Below are 14,892 nucleotides of genomic sequence, written 5' to 3' on the forward strand. Positions count from 1 at the left end.
AATATACTGTCTGAATCCCGTGAGAACTCAAGGGGAACTCAGGCAGCCGGATACGCCCTATTCCCAGCAGGAATAATCTTAAACCTTAAACCTGGAACCTAAACCGGGAACGCCCTAATCCGCCTTGGTCCTTGAGCAAGGTCACCTACATTCAATGTCACTGCAACATGGGGTACGCTGGCAAGGAAATTGTCATACCTTCTTGGCTAATGGCTCCCAGCATTATACAGCAGAAAGTAATAGTGCATTCACCCTTGGAAACAAAGAGTAGATGGGCAAACATTTATCAACATTATGAAGCCATTTTCCAAGTAAGAATGTTAATGTTTCTCATTTCTTAAGTCTCAATATTTTAAGCTTTAAAGCAGATTATAAAGCTTGATCAAGTTTAAATACAATACCCCTTCAGGTATCTGATAGCACTCACTCAACATCCAGAGAACTCTTCTTACTTATGGTAATTAAAATTCTGCTGTTTAGATGGGCATAGGCCTTGATTATGAAAGCTAACCTACCTTCTTACTACTTTCCTCTGAATGTGTTTTACAAAATACTATTTTAATAATTGATTTCCTTTCCAACTATCAAAATTCTTGGGAAAGAGTATATGATTTCTGGGAAATGGAAGATTCAGAAAATTGACAATATCTCTATTGCTAGAACCTCTGGAGATTGTGTGTCTGCCTTAAGATTACCAAAGTATGACAAATCATATCACAACCTACTCAACAACACTGGAGTAATTCAAATGTACCTCACATGCAGTGCATCAAACAAATTGATGATCTTCTACTTAAACTAAATTGGTCACCTTCTGGCATTCTTTAGTCATTCTATAACACTGCCATCCATCAAACTTGAAGAAAGTGTTCATTACTTCACCTGCTTATGTAATATATTGCAATTTCAGTCTAGGTTCCCTCTAAGTAGCAATTATATCTGCTCACTTGTACTTTATTGTCATCAGCCTAATTTAAGGTACTATTCTTCATCTCACCTGATGTTTCTGTAAGTATTAGTTTCTCCTTTCTAATTTATTATTTCTACTGCAGCTAGTGTGATATTTTCAAAAAGTAAATCAATATTTTCAAAAAGTAAATAATGTTACATGACTACTAAAATCCAATCAGTGCCTTTCTCTTTCTCTTAAGGTAAACATTCAAATATCTAAGACAAGAACTGATTCTTCTGGGCCCTTTGTATCGAGTATTTCATATTATTCACTGTTATTGATGGCTTCCAACCTAGTAATACATTGGAAAATGGTTACCAGCCAGCTTTCTGAGAGAAATAAAGCCAGAATTTCTATTATTGTCATTTTTTTTCCTGTGGTATAATTCCTGGTATAATTATGGCTGTTATCAAGTTGGCATATCAGTGAATTTAGAGTTAGGAAGAAATACACATAATTAGTTTTCATGAGCAAGTCTCACTCAATTGCTCGACACAATTAGTTCTGAATACTTGTGGTTTTTCACATGTTATTTCCTAGGTGTAGATCACTGCCCCATCTTTATTATCATTCATCTTTTTTTCAGACCTCTCCTAACCTGTTATTTTTTCAGAAAACTTTCTCCAAAACTCAGACTAGATCAGATCAATATGTTATGTGATCTTGTAACACTTGCTACATGTAAAACAACTCTATAGCATTTTCCATTATAATTTTAAGTACATTTTCTGTAATATCTGGTTAACATTTACCCCTCTCTCAATAGACTGCATACTAAGACAGCAGAGATAAATTTTTGTTTTATTGTGTCTATTCAGCTTTGTTCTTCTGAATGTCTAGAATTTAGGAACTGTTTCACACATAGTATATTCTCATTAAATATTTCAGAAATAAACAAAGTATTTACAAAGAGAAAACAACTTGTCAATTAAGCATCAAAACAAATTTTTGGCCACTTTGTTTAGCATGGAAAAAAGTTCAGTCTATGATTTTCCTCAGTCATTTTCCAGGTAGAAATTTCTATAGTGACAAAGACTCTGTCTTGAATAAACATTTGATAAGCACTGTGGATTATTTTATTAATATCTATCCTGTCCATTTTTAGTTGCTAGGTTTGGACACAGGACAATTACATATTTTAATCTTCCCTATGACATGGGTTCTAGATAAAAGTTGCTTTCTTCTTATAAGATACTTGCAAGTGAGCTTTGAATTGTGGAGTTTAAATTGAGTCCACTTGTTATAATTTGGATTTAAATGTCCCACAAAGACTCATGTTTTAAAGGTTTGGTCCCCAGCTGGTGAAACTACTGGGGCGTGGTGGACACTTTAGGAGGGGGCCTACTTGGAAGAAGTGAGTCAGTGGGTGCTTACCTTTAAAAGGTATGTGTTATCCCTGGACCCTTCCTGTGCTTTTGCTTCTGGCTGCCATGAGCTGAGCTTGCCTTCTGCCATGATGCTTTGCCTCACCATGAGCCTAGACATATGCAGCCAATCAACCATGAACTGCAACCCCTGAAAAATGAGCCACAATAAATCTTTCCTTTTTTAAGTTGTTTTGTCATGTATTTTCTCACAGCAATAGAAAGCTAAAACACAGCAATAGTCCAAAAAATATTAGTTAACATGTATATAGTATTAGAAAAGTACAAATTAAAACTTTAATCAAATTGATTATAAATTAACCAACCTGTAATTTAGTTATCATGAGTGAAATCTTGGAATAGAGTATCATACACAGAATGCTACGAGGCTTGTCTTAAGCACTGTGAAGTCCAGGGATCACAGAAGTTAAAAAAAATATTGTTCATATGCAAATGATATATGGAGCTGATTTATTCTTGTGCAGATATGTAAGAATATACTGCTGTTAAACTTCTGCAAAATATTATTCTTCTCATGAATAAGGGTTACATGAATCACCACCACCAAAGCAAAAACAAGAAAAGAAAGAAAGAAAAGATGATGATTGACATTAAAATTGTGCATGAAGAATAAGTAACTTGTACACAGAGTTCTTGCATTTTTCATAAAGTCTCTATTTTGGAAGTAGTTTTATCAACAATGTAAGTGATATATAGCCCCCAAAGAATTAAAATTTACCTGTACAATATCATCTTTAAAATACAGTGTATTTTCAGTTCTTAAAAATTGTTACTTATTATGCAGTTTTCATCAATGTATCAAAAATTCTCTGCAAATTTTACTGTTGAAAATGTAAATTTCTTTTTACAGTAAAACATAATTTTTTGATCCCTTGGTGGAGTACATGAGTATTTTATTGACATTTCTTAAAATAAATATAAGACAAACATAACAAAGTATTATGAAAGCCAATAATCTTGGTTAATCTGAACAATTCTGTTTTAAATGTTTAAGATAAATGTTCTATATGAGTACCAGCAAAATGCATAAAAAAACTCCTTAAAGGATAATGATAGGCCTAAGGAAATTACTACACATTATTTGTGAATGGTAGTTTAAAAATTATCATATATGTTACACACAACTATATGTTGAGATTTGTGACAGTATGTACCCTCTAAAAATAGAAGGCAAAATATGTTAATCTTCCTGCCCTCCACTATTTGTATGGGGATTATGTGTATGTGTGTGTGTGTATGTATGTGTGACTATGTTTGTGGCACATACATACCTAATGTGCATACACACATGTATTTAATTTAATTGCAAAACTAATTTGATGGCAGTGATCCAAAATGAATGACTGGATCTTATAAAATTATTATCTATTTTGAATCCATGAGATACCCAAACAATATTACCAGATTAATTAAATTACAAGTTAATTTCTATAGTCTTTGCAGACAACTGAAATGAGTAGCATACCTTCTCTCTTTTTCTCTTTAGTTTGTGTTCTTTTTTGAAGATGTATACTAAAGGATTGCTTCATCCCAAATGTTTACAAAAATTTTCTTTCCCATTATGAAATTATCAGATCCTGATTTCTAGTTATGTGTTATGTTTCGAAGGATTTCAGTCACTCTCCTGTTTAAATGAATTGATAATTTTTATCACGTTTTTGTATTGTAAAATCCCCCCAAAAAATCTATTTCAAAAGCAACTGTCATGGATTTACTACGTAATTATATATATTCTGGATTTTTTTCTGTTCGCTCTGGAATTAAGTAAGAGGACTTCAGTTGTAAAAATGCAGAGATAATTATTCATGGGTAAAAGAGACTTCCATAGACATTGCTGCTTATAGCAAGAATGAACTTAATTGGCCTTTATCTCTAATAACTGTTATATTCAACTACAGTTAGGCCCACAGCGAAAAACTGTTTTGAGGAAGCTATTAACTATGCTATGCTGGATAGTGACTTCACCTAAAACTTAATGGGAAGTTTATACTTTTCCCCTTCCCAGAGTTCAACTGACTAAGTGCTTCTCAAAAACAGTTACTCATAGACAACATGATTACTTTCCACAATAAAGGGAAGACTGTTTTTGCCATACTGAGCTATGGCAATGTTATGCTCTAAAATTCAATGAATAGTCAAATACATGTGCTATATATTCACCTTAAAGAAAGTTGCCTCCATATTATCTAGGGAAGCCCAAAGTCAGCTTTCTGTTAGAATAATATGCAACAAATAATGCAAGAGCATTAAGAGTATGTCTGTGTATGCATGTGTCTCTGTGTGTATCCCTCAACCTCCAATTCAAGTTTACTGAGAAAGATGAGAAGGAAATACCATGATCTTAGGGACATCTAGACTGTGAGGAAATACTATTTTCTCAGAGCAAGTTTTCTGCAAAGAAAATTGATAAGGTCCAAGAGAGAGGCAGCCATCCATATCTGAGAAGTCCTCAAGAAGCAAAGATCCTATGATAATAAAAACTTTATAATGATGGTTTTGAGAATTAAATAAGCTATCCTATGAGGAGTACCAGACATAGTGCTGGTATCATAGGGAATTCTTTTGTACTTTTTTGTTTGAATTCTAATGGCAATCTAATCCTACCTTACTAAAGACAAAATTTTGTTAAGCGCTGTTGTATTCTGTGATTGTAAATTTCCTGAACAGGCCTTTATTTTGCCATTAAAGCATCATACTTTATAGAGAGGTGAATTTGAAGGATATTTTAATTATAAAGAACATATGTAAAACAACCATTGAAGAACACTTTTTTTTAAAAAAAATGAAAATTACAAAATATTCAAATAACTAATGTTACATTTATTTCTTCAATATATGCAGCAATATTCAACCCACACTCTTGTTTCAACTTGTTTAATTTACATGCCTAAATAATAAATGTTGATTATGATGATAAAAATTCAGACTTTGTTCAAAGACTTTAGAAAATGTCCTTCTATTAAGTGAGAGTAGAGCAATGCATTAGTTAGCAATGCTGCCCTTACAGAGAGAGAAAATAATACTCAGGACAAACAAAAAAGAAGTACATTCAGTCTCAGGTAAGAGTCCAGATGTAGGCAGGTGGTCCATGGTGGATCAATAGCTCTGCATCCAATTCAGGCATCCAGACTAATGAAGTATTTCTCCATCTTCGTAATACGGCTTTTATGTCCGATCCTAAGATTATTATTTCCTGTAGTAATAAGGAAGAAAAATTCTAACATAGTTTCTTCAGCAAATAAGGACCTACAATTGTACACCTTATTTTTGTTTGCATCTCATTGGTCAAAACTTACTCATAGGGCTAGAGCCACTAAAAGGGAAAATGGAACTTCACTTGGACAATCCTGTATCCAGCTAAAAATCAAAAGCAGGATGTTTTTATCAGCATACAAAACATGGGTGAAATGCAGATGATTTGCCATTTCTTGCACATGAATTTCCATTCATATTCCAGTATTTGCTTCGCTTCTATAAAGCTGTATTATCAGTCAAAATATAAAGCCTGAAGTTCTAAATGACAACTTTAATGTGGGACAGCACACACACAAAAAGAAATAAAAATTAAAGAATCTATTTAGCTTCATGGATAAAAATATTATGAAGCCACTTATTGGTTATGTTTGAGAGCTGCTTCTCTAAATTCATAGATGAAAGAATTTCACTTTGTCAGAAATTATAGTTATACACATAATAGATGATAATCAGATAATGATCAGACTTACCTCTGAGATAAAGACTAGTTTTTGGTTATTTAAAATTTATGCCAATTTTCAAAAACAAAAATTCAAAGTGCAATTATAATACCATAATGCTTTCTATAACACTTATCAAAAAAGTAAAGTAAAAAATTAATATTAATAACAAAACTTGTCTTAAAAGCATACTTGAAATGACAGAATGAAATGATGATGGTGGGTTATTTTTTTCTCTAGGGATTGAGACCAGGGGCACTTCACCACTGAGGCACATCCCTAGGCCTTTTTATTTGAACTTGTGATCCTCCTGTCTCAGCTTCCTGAGTCTCTGGGATAATAGGCATGTGCCAATGCAACCAGATGGTGATCTTTTTATTGAAAATTCCCCTTGTGGAATTTAGGAAAATCAGTAAACAAAATAAACATTTGTTTAAAGGGAAATTAGCTTTTAGGAAAAAGCAAAGAGAAGTCTTACAGAAGACATTTTCAAGGACAATTGTACAATATTTCATGCATTTCTACTAGGGCTACAAGTAGATCACTCAGTAAAAAGACTCAATACCTTTGCCTTTGGTGTTCAGATAGAAGGACACAGCACTTTCTAAGCAGGCTTCTGGCTTCTTGGGCAGCAAGGCATTGTTCAGACTGGTGGTCTTAGACTTTCCTGCATTCTAAACACAGAACTTGTGATCATGCTGTGTTCTTATCATTGGCTTCAGGTCCTTCTCATTTCTTCCTAGATAGCATTCAGTCCTGGGTATAGAGTTTTGAAGCCATTTCATTTCATACATCTTCTGATAGGCTATTGAAATTTGAACAAAAGGCTGGGGAATAAAGATGAATAGTTCAGACCTCAGAATTCAGTTTCCATAAATAAAATCACATGTATATTTTTGTCCATGGCTATTCTGAAAGTCAAATCATAAAAAGGAAATTGTAAATTGCAAAGTTCCACTCATATTAAATATTTGTTATTTTAACATAATAAGTTATAAAGAAAACTATATTATTAGAACTTTCAGTTAGAGCTTTTAAAGTCATGAGTCTATGGCTTTAAAAAATAATTATTCATATTTTGTCAAATTCTGATGGGAATATTTGTTCTCTTTAATTTCTCCCCAAAACAGTTTTGTGGATTATAATAAAGACAAGATTTGAAAACATTTTTAATACAGAGTTGTTGTGTATGCTAATTATTGCTGAATTTAAAGTGACAAACCTATTCATAGTTATCACCCACGTCCCAAGTGGGTGATGGAGTCAGAGTCACTCTGTGTGAACTGGGCTGGCAACGAAAAGACCACACAAACACAAAATACCTTTTTCAGGGGTCAGGGGCAGCTCTGCTACTTCAGGGGTCAGCTCCCGCGCTGGAGGGCAAGAGGAGCGAGGGAGGCAAGAGAGTGAGCACACCCGAAAGTCTCCTATTTATTGGGGAGAAGACATTCAATAGAATTTCCACCCAATAAGGCAGAGGGTAGGGTGAAGGGTGGAGTCTTACTTGGTGAAGTCTTGTGATCAACAGATTGATTGACATCTTGGCAAGTCAGACCCATCTCAGGTGCTGTGTGGGTTCACAAGCAACAGGAAAGGCACTTTGGCATCTCAGAGCCCAATCAGTGCGCTGCTCCAGATCAGTCCCCTCATACGCTCAAATGCACATAGCTCATACACATAGCCCACGAATGGCTTGTAACACATAGTGAATTTCATTTTGTTTACAATTAGTCCATAATACATTTTGTTGCATGACAAAAGATGTTTAACTGTATCTATATGATGCCTATGGGAAATATATCTGTTGAAATCCAAATATATTATTCTACTTTTGTAGAGCATAAAAGCTAAGGGATCATATATTTAATCCACTCATGTATTTAATTATTTGCATCTTCATATACTACATTGATAAGAGAAAAATTCCCATTTTAGTATTTATGACTATAAACTCCTGCTTATAATTTTAATTCTACATTCAAAGAATAAATCATCAACTCAATATGATTTCAAATAGAAGCTATCTTGCATCATCTTTATCATTCCTTATGGAACACAATGTTGCAGTGTTCATTTAATATAATTATCACTAATTTCAGGCAGGATTCTGTTGCTCTTTAATGAGTCATGCTCAGTTTTGGAGGACTGTGAAAACAACAATGAATTTCCTCAGACTGTCAGGAAAGATATTCACTGGTATATTACAAATAAAAAAGGAGTCATAGTTGGCATTTAGACAAAAATGTGAACATGAGATTTGTACTATTTCTCTTGTTTTTCTCGGAGATATACACATTGCCCTACACTCATCTCTCAGAGAAAGGCTGACTGCTGTTCTTGCGAGGTTTCTCTCTCAGTGCAAATGTCTCATCAGGTCTATAGCCTGTACATGTCACATTTATATACTTCTCTCTGACAGCAAGTGCTTATTTCAGAATTAAGTATATTGCATCCATTAATATGAATGTGCTGTATCAGAAACACCATCTTGACAGTAATTAAAGGTTGAAACACAAAAACAAATTTAAATTATCTATGTCCATAGCCATGCTACATTATTTTTTAATGAGAGACTTTTACTAAAGTTAACAATTAGTAGAGTATACTCACTTCAAACATTCATGGTATTTAGATAATAAACAAAAGCATATCTACAGTAACAAGCACTATTTTATTCACAGATAAAACTGTACAGTGGAAGTTGGACAGAGTGTATAGCCCTTACTTTTTCTTAGACAAAAAAACTAATTCAGGTGTAGTTATAATATTATTTAGTATGTAAATATGCATTTAATGGAGAAAGTTATATTTATAGGGGAATGAAAAAATAGTTGCTGAAAAAAACAACGAATTGTTTTATCTAAGCAATCCTTTGTACATCTGGGAGTGCACTAGGAACAATTCCCACAGAGACATTTTATTTTCCATTGGCCACTCTCCCAGAATCAGCTGCTTTATTCTGAAGTCATATTCTTCATTCCGAAGTGTTAGGTGACTGCCAGCAAAAATAGACCCATATGTGCACCAACTCTGTACAGAGGGAAGTATTGACTGGGCATGGTCAAGGATGCTGGACTATTCTTTGCAGGATGTTATGTTTCGGTTCTTAGTTTCCTCTTAACATCACCCTGTTTTGGAATTTTCTGTCCCCAAACAGTGTTAATTTACCCTGTTGTATGTATATGCATGGTGCAATGTCATAAACAGAATGCCATTCTATCCCCTGAAAGACTCCCTGTTTATCTATCAAGATTCTAAAATGTACATATTTGTTGCAAAGTTCATCTCTTACTTTGAGGGAGAGGTAGCAGAAATTTGACTGTTAACCATTATACATTCCCTAAATTTTTACTGCTCTTAAGATGTCATAGCAATGATGTGAATGTTCATTCAGTAATTCTTTTATTCAATACTATTTGATTAAAAGCCTACAAATGTTCTTGATTATTTGTTTAATAGTAGAAAATAATTTTTATTTGAATGATATCCATTGTCTTTTGAAAAGTTGTATTTAAATAATTCAAAGTAAGAAATTATAAAGGAGCCAATATAAAATCACATACATTGCCAAATATGAGACTGTGTATATTAATAACTTTATTGAAGTTGAATATTTTATAATATATTTTATACATCAAAAATATGATCTTTATATTTTTCACCACTTTATTTCTTTTAATTGATAAGTAAACTATTGTATATAATTATGGTGTACAAGATAGTTTTATATCTATACACATTATGGAATACCTCAATTAATCAAATTAACATATGCATTACCTCAAAATTTATCACATACTTTTTTATGGCTATAACATTTAATATTACTCTTATCAATTTTCAAGTACAAAATATATTGTTATTAACTATAGTAACCATGACGTAAGATAGATCTCTTGGACTTATTCATTCTAACTAAAATTTTACAACCTTTGACCAGTATACTCTTTAAAATAATACTATTACTAATAAATAAAAATAATTAAATAATAATGAAATAAAGTGATAAAATAATTGATAGAAATTGCTTTGGTTATTGATAGTGGCCATGTACTTATTTTGTTTTGGAAATTTTATTGTGATGGTTGTTCTTGGAATGTTAGCATTAATTACTCCTTAAAACTTAAAAATTTAATTGAAATATTACTTGCTTCAATGCTGAGTTCCAGTTACCAAAGAGTTCCTTAATGACATTTGAAAATTTTCATATAGCACAGTTTTTTAAAAGTTTAGTCTAATATACTGGTACCTTCAGATATTAGCTAATTTGTTGATACAATAAGTAATCTTTTAAGCCTTCAAATTACAATGGTGTACTTTGATTTTCATTTTCATTTAGACAGCTATGAACCAGGAAGTATATTTTTAACCAAATTCCTAAATGTGTTTCACATTTTCTCCTATGACTCCTTAGTTTTCTAAGGCTAAGACCCTGGAGGATGTTGTTTCAGAAATTCTTTTGTGCATTGAGATTGACATATAAATATTTGCTTTGAGTTTTAAAAATATTTAATTAAGAATTACTGCATACTTCTTCATGACCCTGCATTATTTAGTTAATGTTACCTAAGTGCAGATGCTGTTCTTGTAATCTGTGCATAGTGCCCTTACAAAACAGGCATACACAAACTTATATTCTGCAACTTTAGAAGTAAATATCTCATAGAATATTATTAAAAGGGTAACAAATCACAATAACTGTAATGATATTATATAGAATTTTCCAAAAATATTATAAAGCAACAATATTTTAATAAGCTATAAATTAATTTTAAAAAACAATGGGTCTAATTGAAATTCTTATGCAAAGTAAGCATGTCTGCAAATTTGAGTGCATATCAAACTGAGTTTTAAGTTACATAGGTTACATGTGCAATTTCCATATATCTATGCATACATACACATGCATACACGAATACATTCTAGGGTGAATAATAATGCCCAATATTCATTCTTGCAATACTTCTTATGTTGCATTTGTTTACAATAAAATTCACATACAAAATTAATGGAAAATATTATTTTTGTTAACATTAGACAAATCAGATGACTTAATTTTTCCTTGATTATTTTTCCAGCTTATGAAAAATGTATCTGGTTTTGATGTCAAATTACCTTTTGTTTAAACATTAGTAGGTAACTAAATAGTTTAATTTGGTTATATTAAAATAATTATTGTAAAGAATAAAATTATCCTTTATCATTTAAAGGATAATATACTTGAACCTCAGATTATTTCCTCTTATTTAATATCTTAATTTTGAACTGTAAGATTTATTTGTGAGGGAATTTTGAATTAATGCAAAAAGTGAAACTATGTACTAAAATGCTCAATTTTATTTTATTTCCAAATACTGTGTTATTTTATGGTTCCAGTTAATTTCAGTGATGTATTGAAAAGTTTGATTATCTAATAGCTTGATATATTTATGTATATAGACATATCATTCACAAACACACTTCAAATAAATATATTATTAAAAACACAAAATTAATATATGTAAATCAATACTAAAATCTTCCCCAGATATCTACATTTTAACATAAATAAGACAAATTTATAAATTGAAGCATTAGTCAAGACTATTAGACATGCACTTTATGGATTTTAAAATGTAGTTTTCCTACCTAGTCATTATGTCAGGTGTCCATGGAAACGACTGTGCTTTGATACTCAAGACATGCTATTTATTCATATAATCTGCATGGGCAAAATAATTTAATCATCCTGATGCCTGCATACTGTTTTTTTTTTTTTCTGGACACACTAAAAACTATATCATCTTCAGATTTGAAGAGATTAAAATTATCTTCAAATTGTTAGTATGTGCATCATGGCTTTTATGTTACCCAAAGCATAAAACTTATTCTCCAAAGCAGCGTCTCAGATTTTCATTCATTTCTTTGTGCCACCTCAGGTTTTCACTCAAATATTTTTGGACCATCAAATCCATTCCCTCTTCCCTTACTCTGAAAGTTGATATATAGGAAGATGTACAGTGATTATTTTATATGGTTTATGAAGAAACTCATTAGGTTCATAGGAACTATACATATATTGTATGATATAACTCTATTTAAATTATCACTAGAAATAGAGGCTAACATTATTTTGTTTTCTGAGTATGAAATGAATGCTTATTATCATTTATGACTTAATGGTAATGTCCTGTCAGGAGCAGCCAATGATAGTCCATGAGCTGCTCAGAGACAGAGATGACACTTCTCTTGGGAATTTTTTATACAAAGGTGTCAAGAAAACCATCCAGGAGTATGTTGATGCCCTGTTTAAAAGGGAAATTCACTATTTGCCATGGATTTCATCCGTTTATAACCGAAGGTTGAAACACCAGCTGACCAGGGGTGAAGAACTGTGGGTGTGAGCTAAGGACTGTAATTTGGCTATTTAAACTTTTGACCTTGGTTCTGTTTTGAAGTAACTTTCTTACAGTGAATCCCTTTAATGTTGAAACTTATATAATAAGCATGCTGAGCCTGCTCATGGCCAGTGTCTCTTTCATAAGAATTTTGGCTGGTCTACCAAGTCCCCGCTTTCTCTATATTTTGTGTTTGTTTGTCTTATTTCCAATCCTCTAAGGCTGCCCTGTTTGGAAAACTGGATAAATGTAGTGCGGACTATAGCAATGTCCCAGTAGAAAACAACAATGCTCATAAACTATATATAGTTACATGTTATATATAATAATTATTTAACCTATATCAATTTTTTCCCCAACTAATATTTATCATGTCTGTTATAAAATTTAAATGATGTTCAATGTTAGTACCAAAAGACATGTTAGTCAATAAACTGGTAACTAAAAAATAAAATCAGTTAAAGGATCTGTTATGTTCAGATAAAACAATTTAACCAAAATGAATTGAAATAAGAACAAATGCACAATTTTAACTATGTTTTAAAGGTTGCCTGGGAAGGAATGTTATCTATATTTTTTCTCCATTTTAGTGTACCTATTTAAGATTTTCCTCAAAATGAATAGGAACTTTTTTATCATAATAGGATTACTTTCAAATTCTACAATAGTTAAATTTGTTAAATGATTCTGCCTACAGTATACAAGGCAATAATGCAAACATAAAATAAACCTGAAAATATTTAAATGAAAAATGGCATACTTTGTATTAAATGAATCAATCTTTTAACAAGTGGCACAGTGAGAGGAGAGAACTGCAGATCAGAGAACTTTTACTCACATCACAGAAGTAAGACTTGTAGGTATTTGAATGGGATACCACTAAGATCAACTTCCTTAACAATTATCAAGTATATAACACAATATTATTAACTATTATCACCATATTATGCATTAGATCCTAGAATTGCATAAATGAACGTTAGTACCCTTTGACCAATATTTTTTCAGTTTTTCTCATCCTGTCCTGCCATCCCTCATTATTCTCTCTGCTTTTATGAGTTGAGATTTTTTTTTGATTCTGCATATTAGTGAAATCATGGAGTATTTGTCTATCTCTGGTTTATTTTACTTAGCAAAAATATCCTTTAATTTCATCCATGTTATCTCAAATGGTGTAATGTTATCACAATTGGCAAAATATTCTTAAGTCTGAATAGTATTTGCATTGTGTATATATGCTGCATTTAATAATTCACCCATTCATTGATGGACACTTAAATTGATTCAATACATTGGCTATTATGAACACCGATGCACTAAACATGAGTGTGCAGATAGTGCTTTGATGTATTGATTTCAAGTCCTTTGTCTCAATACTAAGTCATTTATATGGATGATGATATAATTATATTTTTAAGTTTTTGAGGAATATCTACAGCTTTCCATAATGGCTATTCCAATTTAAATTCTTATCTAAAGGGTCCAATTTTTTTTCTTTGTCTTCATATTCTTGCCAACATCCACTGTCTTTCATCTTTTTTTCACAAAAAGATGTTATTCTGGCATTTCCTCTAGGTTTATTTATGGTCAGTGTTTTTCATATATTTGTTAGTTATTTGTGTATTTTCTTTTGAGAAATATCTATTCAAGTCCTTATCTTAGTTTTAAATCAAGTTTGCTATGGGCTTTTTGTATCCCCCAAATTCATACTTTGAAATATTAAAACACAAGAAAATAGTATTAACAGATAGAACTCCTTAGAAGTTGCTGGAGCCTATAATCCCAGTGGCTAGGAAAAGCAGAGGCAGGAGGATTTCAAGTCCAAAGCCAGCCTCAGCAAAAAGCAAGGTGCTAGGCAACTCAGTGAGACCCTGTCTCCAAATAAAACACAAAATTAGGCAGAGGATGTGGCTCAGTGGTCCGGTGCCCCTGAGTTCAATCCCAGGTAACCCACCACAAAAAAGTGATTAGATCATGAGGGTGGGGCCCTTTCAAATAGGATTAGTGCCCTTTTCAAAAAGACTCCTAAGAAATCTCTTCTGACATATTAGGACATAGCAAAAGAGGCTCTCACCAGACATTGAATCTGACAGAGCCTTTATTCTGGACCTTTCTAGTGTTCTCAGTCTCCAGATCTGTGTGAAATAAATTTCTGTCGATTTTAAGGCACACAATCTTTGTTATTTTGTTATAGAAGCCCAAATGGACTAGGACAAGGTTGTTATTTTTATTTTCATTATTATTTCAACACTGAATTATTTGAGTTCTCTAAATATTTTGGATATTTATCCCTTATCAGACATATAGTTTGTGCATCATATATGTTTTTCCAATTCCCTAGATTACCTTTTTACTCTTGATATTTTCCTTTGTTGTATATAGCCTTTTAAGTTTGATGCCTTCTCTCTTGTCTGTTTTTATTTTTGTTGTCTGTATTTTTGGTATCACGGCCAAAAATTATTTGTCAAGACTAATATTAAGAA

This window comes from Marmota marmota, unplaced genomic scaffold (genome assembly GCF_001458135.2).
Source record: "Marmota marmota marmota unplaced genomic scaffold, marMar, whole genome shotgun sequence".
NCBI lineage: Eukaryota > Metazoa > Chordata > Mammalia > Rodentia > Sciuridae > Marmota > Marmota marmota.